The following is an 8,525-nucleotide window of genomic DNA, read 5'->3' on the forward strand; positions in this document are numbered from 1 at the left end:
ACGTAGGGGGCATTCCTGGTGCCTCAATGATAATCTCTTACGAGACTCAGTTTGCATCGCTGAAGTTACTAAAGCACTTCATAACTTTAAAATTGACCACATAGCAGATACAAATTCTCCACTTAACCAATGGGAGGCGCTGAAGTGTGTGGTCAAGGGCGTCCTAATTCAGAACGGCTCTCGTTTGAAAAAGATTAGGTCTGACGACATCAAGCGCCTCCTGACCAACATTTCAGATCTTGAATCCCTACACAAATCAAATCTGGACCCCTGCATTTTTGTGGCCCTTTCCAACTCCCGTCGGGATTTACTCCAATTATTAGACTCTCACTCTCTCATAGCTAGGGATCGCGCCCGAAAATCTTACTATTCTATAGCCAATAAATGCGGTCAACATCTGGCACGGGTTATTCATCCCAGGGCTCCACGTCTTCCCATTCCCTTCATCACCAAACCAGACTAAAGTTTTTGGTTGCAAAGACATATCCACCACATTTAAAGACTATTATGCCCAGTTATATAACCTGCCGCAACCCTCCCCACCGAGTTCTCTGCCCCCATCCCAAGACCCAATGCGAACCTATATAATGGAAACGGCACTACCTGTGATTGACCCCCAGACGTCCGCGGACTTAGATGGCCCTCTGTTGGAACCGGAGTTCCTAGGCGCCATCAAGGAATTAAAACCGGGCAAATGCCCAGGCCCCGATGGCTACTCTCCGAGGTTTTACAAAATCTTTGCACCGTTATTGGTACCGTTTCTCACTAAGGCCTTTAATTCCATAGATGATACCACCCTCCCTTCCAAAGCACTCCTCTCAGCCAATGTCTCCATCTTACCAAAACCCAATAAGGACCCTTCCCAATGCAGCAGTTACCGCCCGATATCGCTTTTAAACATTGACCTTAAGCTCTTTGCCAAAATCCTCGCTAATCGTCTCTCTCCCCGGGATCATACATAGAGACCAGGTGGGCTTCGTCCCGGGTAGAGAGGCACGAGACAACACCACCAAAACTATTAACCTCATCTCCTATGCCCAACGCCACCATCAACAGATCTGCCTTCTCTCCTTTGATGCCGAGAAGGCTTTCGATCGGGTTAACTGGCGCTTCCTAAAACTTTCCCTTGAGCAAATTGGGTTGGGATCCCCTTTCATCTCCAAAATTATGTCACTCTACTCCAATCCCTCTGCTTCAGTCCTGGTTAATGGTACTTCTTCAGCTGTATTTGACATCTCCAATGGGACGCCCCCTCTCACCCCTTCTTTTTGTTATAGTAATAGAACATCTAGCATGTGCCATACGCCAAAATGATTCCATACAAGGCATACACACGCCTTCCGCACACCATAAACTTGCACTTTACGCTGATGATCTACTCATTTACGCACGCCAACCACATATTACACTCCCCTCCTTGCTCTCGGAGTTCCAACGTTTCGGAAGTTTGAGTAATTTTAAACTCAATATCTCCAAGACTGAAGCGCTTAATATCTCTCTCTCTGCTCCCACATTGTCCTCCCTCAAATCTAACTATACCTTTCACTGGCAGACCAAGGGCATTAAGTATTTAGGCGTAACCATACCGGCTAACCTATCACTTCTCTTTACACTGAACTACATCCCCCTCCTCTCTCGACTCCGTAAAGATCTTGCCTCCTGGGGGGACAAACCCATACCCTGGTTTGGACGCATAAACACCCTTAAGATGGACACTTTACCCAAATTGCTCTACCTATTTCAGACCATCCCGATCATAGTACCCAAACCCTTTTTCTCTACTCTACGCTCTCTCTCCATCCGCTTCCTGTGGAATAAAGGATTATCGAGAATCAAATTTAAGTTACTCACCCGGCCAAAATTGCAAGGAGGTACAGGTCTACCTGACTTTGAGCTTTATTACAAAGCCACAGTAATGGCACGTATCTTTGATTGGTTCCCACGACCTTCCCAAAAAGCTTCGGTTATGGTTGAACAGGATATGTCCCCCGTTGACCTCAGGGCTTTACTGTGGGGCTATAAACATAACTTATCAGTTTTGGCGGATTCATCACCCCTCACCACAGCTGCCCTCATACTTTGGTATAAGAGAGGTCTATGCGAGATTCTATCTTCAGACCCATCTCCCTTATCACCACTTTTCGATAATCCCGCCTTTCCACAAGGTATAGGGGCTCATGCTATTGGTTCTCTCTCCCGCTCCTCTTGGCCCCAAGCACACTCCTTTATCCGGGCAGACAATGGAACACCAAATATCCCTCCAGGAAATCGAGACTGGCTCACTTCCATACACCTTTCCACCTTCACCAAACATCTTTTCACTTCCTCTCAGGTCCATCGCCCCTTGACTGACTTTGAACACCTCAGCTCTTTGCAAGAGTTACCTAGACCCCTGCTCTCACGTATCTACAGTCTTATTCAATCTCTTACACAGAAAGACCTCCCCACCTACACTAGAGTATGGTCGGCAGACCTGGGAAAGACCATCTCCAGAGCGGATTGGCAAACTGTGTTCCATTTCGCGCATAAGTCCTCAATCTCATGCTATTCACAAGAAAAAATAATAAGGTCACGGCGAGGTGGTATAGGGACCCCGCCTCTCTATGGAAAATCTTCCCCTCAACTTCAAATTTGTGTTGGCGTTGTTTTCTTACAACAGGGTCGTATCTACATATCTGGTGGGAATGTGATCGGATAAGGCCCTTCTGGAATCAGTTATCCCAGGTTTTGAAAAAATTGACTCCTGAAATAGCCCTCCTATCTATTCTGCCAGGTTCAATAGCCTCTCAAAAGCGCAATCTTTTACGTTTTTTCCTGTCTGCAGCTCGCCAACTCATACCCCTTTTCTGGAAGACAGCGACTATCCCCCCATTGTCTCTCTGGACTTCCACCATGAATGATATCATGCGAATGGAGGAGATGCTAGCGCTTGACAATGACACCTACGAGAAATTCACAATTTTATGGTCGGTCTGGCAGCGCTTCTCCGCCTCAGATACGCTGTCTTCTTTGCTCCCTGCCCCCCAGATTACAGCTTCCCCTATAAATTTAAATATAAGCTGATCCCCTGACCATGTCTAGGGATCTGGAGTCCTTCCTTCTCAACCCCAGCCAGCGGAACCCCCTCTCCCTACTCTTCCCTCCTTTTCCCCCCTTTTTTCTTTTCTGTTCTTCTTCCCCCCTATTCATTTCCTAATTATTCTTTTTCTCTTTCTCCCTGACCTTCTATCCTGATACTTGACATGATTTATATTAAAATTTACTTAATAATTATCAGCTTAGCTGTGGGCGATAGCCATTTTGCTCGCTGATTGATCTCTCAATATGTTTTACTTTATGTCAAATGTATTAATTCTTTTGTTGTTTTATAACAATAAAAATATTTTCAACTCTAAAAACATCATAACAGAATATCTACTGACTCCTAACGTGTCAGCGGGCTGCAGATTTTCTAGCCGCTGTGCGGACACATTGGGTGGCATTTTGTCTCCTATCCTGTTTTAGTCCCAATGCTATAAAAGGACATGGTTATAGTCTATCAAGGACGGACATCAACGCCAATCAGCTTTTGTAATCTGTATATGGTTTATTCAGAATATACAATATCATCGGCCCACAGCCTAATGCAATGTGATGAAACAAGACTGAAACATTCGTTTTTTTTATACACATAATTTTGGCTCTCTAAACTATTGGACACAAATCAAGGGAGATGGGATTTTCCTAACTGACCTTTAACCATCTTCTTGATATCAACCGTCAGCATGTTCTCATTGCTTCTTTCATAGCCAAGTCTTAACTTTAAGCACTTATGGTTACATTTATACAAACATTCAATCAAAATAGCTGATTACAAAAACCTAAACAAAAGTGTCAACAATGACATTTGGAATTTCCCAGATCACATGTCTCTTAAGCCCCATACACACTCTTAGATTTTCTACAGATTTCTGTCTTCAGATTTACCAAAAGCATGTAGTTCAAGGGCCTGCCTGATTGCATAAAAATTGAGACTCTTAAGGTTTGACCCTCACAATATATGGTGTATTGGTAAATCTGAAGACAAAGATTTGCAGAAAAACCCATAGTGTGTATTGGGTCTTAGCCAACATTTCTCCGAATAAGAAAAACTTTTTTCTTCAAAATTGTCTGTTTTTGAAAAAAACAAAAAAAAACCTCAGAAGTAATTAAATACCACCAAAAGAAAGATCTATTTGTAGCATGACAGCACAATTGTCATTCAAAGTGTGACAGCGCTGAAAGCTGAAAAATGGCCTGGGCAGGAAAGGGGAGTAAGTTCCCAGTATTGAGGTGGTTAAATATGATATCTTCATTTTTGAATCAACTTGTCATTTGCATACCACAAGTTCATATAGTTGTGAAAACAACACGTGCCCTTTTTTATAACAAACATTCTAGACAGCATAGAAATGTTTCTTGTGCCACTGTAAAATAATTCTTGATTCATGACTTTAGTAATGGTGGCACTAGTATCCTTGTCAATGCTGTGGAATGTACACTGTGTAATAAACAATATGTGGGATGCACTTTGAGACCTCAGAACCAGGATTAGCAAACATTCCCATGCTGCCTCATATAGTAATGACAAAAATGTGTCTAATGTTCCTAAACACTTTAAATACATCCATTGTGGTAATATGACATCTTTTGTTGTCCTGGGTTTAGAAAGAGCAAAATTATCTCCCCCACAAGCTCCTTGTGTGGGAGGTTTGCCTCTAGGTATAAATCATTGTTATGATGTGGACCTTTTTTTTAAATTTTGAAAATATATATATATATATATATATATTTTTTTTTTTTTTTTTTTTTTTTCATTTTTATATGTGCTGTGATCAAGACTATTCACCAAAAACACTTTAGCCATTGTTGTATTTACTTGCTGATATGCAATATTAAAGAATACCAACTATGTATTCAAAGCAAACTCCCTTATTCATCCACGTCTCCATTTTTATTTTGTTGAGAAGTCACAATCTGTGGTCCCATCACCATGATAAAACCTGGACCGCAGACCTCTGGAGGGGAGCAGGGTCCTGTTACTTCATCCAAGATGCTTTCAGTAACACTAATCCTCAGCCTCGCTGTCCTGGCCACACCCAATGCCCATCAATGACCCAGAAGATAGGGGAAAGCAGTAGGTGGTCCTGGTGGCCAGCTCCAATGGCTGGTACAACTATAGACATCAGGCTGAAGTGTGCCAAATTGTCAAGCAGAAAGGCATCCCTAAAGAGATCGTAGTGGTAGTGTATGACGATACCCCAGATACAGAAGAGAATACAGCCAAAGGAATCATTATAAACTGGAACAGAAGAGGCGTGTATGCGGGAGTGCTGAAGGACTACAGAAATAAGTTCCTCACTCCCGACAACTTTCTGGTTCTGAGAGGTGACGCAGAGGTGGTGAAGGGAAAAGGATCTGGGAAGGTGATTAAGGGTAGATCTAAGAACCATATCTTTATGTACTTCACTAATTACAGAGCTCCAGGTCTGCTGGCCTTTCCCAGTAATGACCTCCACTTCAAGGAACTGAACAAGACCATTCAGTACATGTATGACAAGAAGTACAAAAAGATGGTTCTATACATCGAGGTCTGTGAATTGGGCTCCCTCATAAGTCACGTACCCAACAACATTGACATTTACTCCACCACAGTCACCAACCCCCACTAGTCCTCTTACACCTGTTATTATGGCGAGAAGCGAGACACAAACCTCTGCTATCTTTACAGCGTCAGCTAGAGGACTAAGAAGTGGAGGATCTATCCAATAAGACACTTACACAAACAGTTTTTACTGGTGAAGCAACACACCAATACCAGTCATGTAATGCAGTATGGGAACCACACTATTTCCAAGATGAAGGTGAGCCAGTTCCAGGGTAGAGCTAAAACAGTGGCCCCTCACATGCTACCACTAAGGCTGTTGCCAAAACTCATCAGCTAATTTGCTTATCACTTCATGAGGCCCGGGATGTACTGACCAGGATAAAGGTCCTACAGGAAGCCAGAGCCTTGATAAAAGGAATTGGTAAACCTGTATACTCTGTGTGATATGTTCTAATGTTACTATTTAAAGGCTCGCCAGGTTGGGTATTTCCTTGGAGGGTGTTTATGCTATTTTCAAAGAAAAAAAATTAAACCAAAAAAATAAATGTGTGCACTGCAAGGTGTGTGTTTATGCGGGGGGGGTGTTAGGAGGTTATTGGGAAGGGTATGGAGGCAGGGTGTTGAGGTGTATACATTTGAAAAGAAAAATGAGAAAGCCTCATTCAAATAGAAAAAATAAATAAATAAAAATTTTTTTTTAAAAAATTAAATAAAAAAAAAAAAAAAAAACACAACTTAACTTAATATTTCCACCTATAGAATTTTGTTTCAAAGGAACCTAGGGGTGTTTGCAGGTTAGACACCTGGAAGTTATATGCTTCCATGTCACAGGCATTAAACTCAGCACAGACTGACACGTTGGTACATTGTGAAGGTCACAGGGAGACCCGAGGAAGCAAGGAGGCTGCGCTCTCAAAGAGTGGATCGAGTTTTCTGATGTGAATCAGGAGCAATGTATGCCAGGGCTCACGGTGAGGAAGGATCAAACCCATGACCTGAAGGAGATGGTGGCCAAGGTAAGCAGATTACTGGTACCTGCCGAAGGAGAGGAGGATTCTTATTTAAGGTGCTCATATCTGCTCTCGTCCACCTTTCTGGTCTTATTCAGATCTTGTATTTCTCTCCTTAATGTTCCAAGCATGCTTGTGTTCCAAGTCTCACTTTTAGAGCTGATTAATCCATTTTTAAATGCCATTAAAAGCTACCTTAAAAGCGAAAAACAAGCAAATACCTAAAACACGTGCACAACTTTTTCAATACTGTATGTTTTCTATGCAAATCACCAATGATATACAGTAAAACCTTGGTTTGAGAGTAACTTGGTTTGAGAGAGTTTTGCAAGACAAGCAAAATGTTTTAATAAATTTTGCCTTGATATACAAGCGATGTCTTGATATAAGAGTAGCGTCATGTCAAAACTAGAGTATAAAAAAAGAATAGAGGAGCCTCTAAGTGTAAAAATATGGTTACATTTAATGAAGGTACAACGTTTAGCAACTTATTGCTACACTTAGGAGGTGCCTCTCTTCTCTTTTATACCCTGTAAAAAAAATGCTTTGATTTTAAGCGCACTACCCCCGTAGGAGCTGCTGGGTAGTTCATTCCTTTCTCCCGGTTGGTTCCATTCCCCCACTCCCCTGCATTGATCACACAGCAAACAGTCTTGAACAAAAAGAACGATAACTTTATTCTTTCCCATATCACGTTGCAGAAAGAATGTATAACAAATTCTTTTAGAAATATGAACTGCCTTATTCACTTGGTTCCTGTAATGGACTGCACATCTTCTCCCTCCTGTTCACCACTACTTCCCAACCGACACAGAATCTTCAATTTAAATCCCAACAACAATACTCTGAATAGAGTTCCCAAGCTGGCACCCTCAGCCTATGAAGATAACTGCTTCTATGGGTATGCACTCATGTGTACATTTGAGCGACCACCAATGTTTGCCAAAAGAAGGTCCTCTCCCAATTCCTTTTTTTTCTGTTGGGGGTAGCAGCCTCTCCTTTTAGATGTTGCAGGTTCCCGCAGTTGTTTCCTCCATCCCTCCTCCTGTTAAGGCAGGTTCCTCTCCCCAAAAGGGGAGAGTTCTTTAACTTTATCAGCAGCTACATCCTGTACACTTTGCTGTCCTCTTCCCATCAGCAAGCACGCAGCCCCAGGAAGCATGTGACCCACAGTTATATAGGCCTGTTAGGCTAAGGGTGACCTATACCACCAACTACATCCTGTATCAAATCAACCTGTCCTCCAGCACCTCTCACTGGTCAGACTAGGCGTCACTTTAGCAGAATGCAGGCGGTCACACCCTCCCCATCCTACACTATCATTCCTCCCCAATAAATCAAACCCAGCCAGGCCTATACCAAACAGGGTAACGCTTGAAATTTACACTTATCTCTAAACCTCTCTAACCTTTTAGCACACACCTAAGTAGGTGGGCGCTACAGATATAAAAGTTCTTTGGATTACAAGCATATTTCTGGAACAAATTATGCTTGCAAACCAAGGTTTCACTGTACCAAAGAAAATGAGAAGCATATCCAACGATTGGTTTGAGGTTTGAATCCTCAATGATCATCTCCAGAACTCCTGACACATGCCACAGGCTTCTGGAGGCAGCAAATAAGTCCTTTCTTAAAGCTATTGGTAAAGCCCAGAATGACCAAATATTGGATTTGAGGGTCAAGCTGGACAATATATATTATCTGGAAGCTGTTTTGGTACTTTAACATCTGGGAGGGACCAGGGGTGGTCAAGAATATGACTGTAGGAGTGGGAAGAGAAAGTGGACCACCAATATATCACTTTCGAGCACACAGTGCCTTGTACAATTATTAGGGTCAAGCTGGATAGATATTAATGAACCAAGTAGCAGCATTCACCTTGACAGAAA

At 42.4% G+C, this 8,525-nt stretch overlaps 1 pseudogene; it reads left to right on the forward strand.

Annotated features, from left to right (window-relative positions):
- Positions 1–5,120: 5,120 nt before the first annotated feature.
- Positions 5,121–6,314, forward strand: LOC141126527 (legumain pseudogene; annotated as a pseudogene).
- The last annotated feature ends 2,211 nt before the right edge of the window (positions 6,315–8,525 follow it).

The sequence above is a fragment of the Aquarana catesbeiana genome, linkage group LG01, assembly GCF_042186555.1.
Source record: "Aquarana catesbeiana isolate 2022-GZ linkage group LG01, ASM4218655v1, whole genome shotgun sequence".
Classification (NCBI taxonomy): domain Eukaryota; kingdom Metazoa; phylum Chordata; class Amphibia; order Anura; family Ranidae; genus Aquarana; species Aquarana catesbeiana.